Source organism: Arachis duranensis, chromosome 2 (genome assembly GCF_000817695.3).
Source record: "Arachis duranensis cultivar V14167 chromosome 2, aradu.V14167.gnm2.J7QH, whole genome shotgun sequence".
NCBI classification, from domain to species: domain Eukaryota; kingdom Viridiplantae; phylum Streptophyta; class Magnoliopsida; order Fabales; family Fabaceae; genus Arachis; species Arachis duranensis.
The window spans coordinates 68224542-68225436 of record NC_029773.3 but is presented as its reverse complement, the minus strand read 5'-3'; positions in this window follow the sequence as shown (position 1 = coordinate 68225436).

Below are 895 nucleotides of genomic sequence, written 5' to 3'. Positions count from 1 at the left end.
GAGATTCCTTTATGTTAGTAGAAAAAGAAAGGGGAGAAGAATGAAGAAGAGTGGGTTCGGATTTTTAGATGAAGAGAGGTGAAGAGAATTGTTAGTAAATAAATAATTAAATAGAATAAGAAAAGAGAGGGAGAATTTTGAAAATAATTTTGAAAAAGAGGTTAGTATTTTTTTGAAATTAATTTTGAAAAAGATATGATTGACAAAGATATGATTTGAAAAAAAAATATATGATTGAAAAGATATGATTGAAATTTGTTTTGAAAAAGATTTGATTTTTAAAATTAAAATTGATTACTTGACTACCAAGAAACTAAAAGATATGGTTCTAGAATTTAAAGATTGAACCTTTCTTAACAAGAAAGTAACAAACTTCAAATTTTTGAATCAATCACATTAATTGTTAGCATAATTTCGAAAATATGATATAAAGATAAGAAAAAGATTTTGAAAACAAATTGAAAAAGAGTTTTTTGAATTTTTCGAAAAAAGAGGAAAAATTGGAAAAGATATGATTTTTGAAAAAGATTTTGAAAAGATAAGATTTTTAAATTTTTGAAAATTTTACTTGACTTGTAAGAAACAACTAATTTTGAAAATTTTTGACTAAGTCAACTCAAATTTTCGAAAATAATGAGAAAATCAAGGAAAATATATTTTTTTGATTTTTGAAATTTTAATTATGAGAGAGAAAAATAATGAAAATTAAAACGTCATAATTGTGTTTTTCTCTTTTCTTTTTGGATCAAAACAAGGAATGCATGCAAGAACACTATGAATGTCAAGATGAACACCAAGAACACTTTGAAGATCATGATGAACATCAAGAACATATTTTTGAAAAATTTTTGATGCAAAGAAAACATGCAAGACACCAAACTTAGAAATCTTTAAT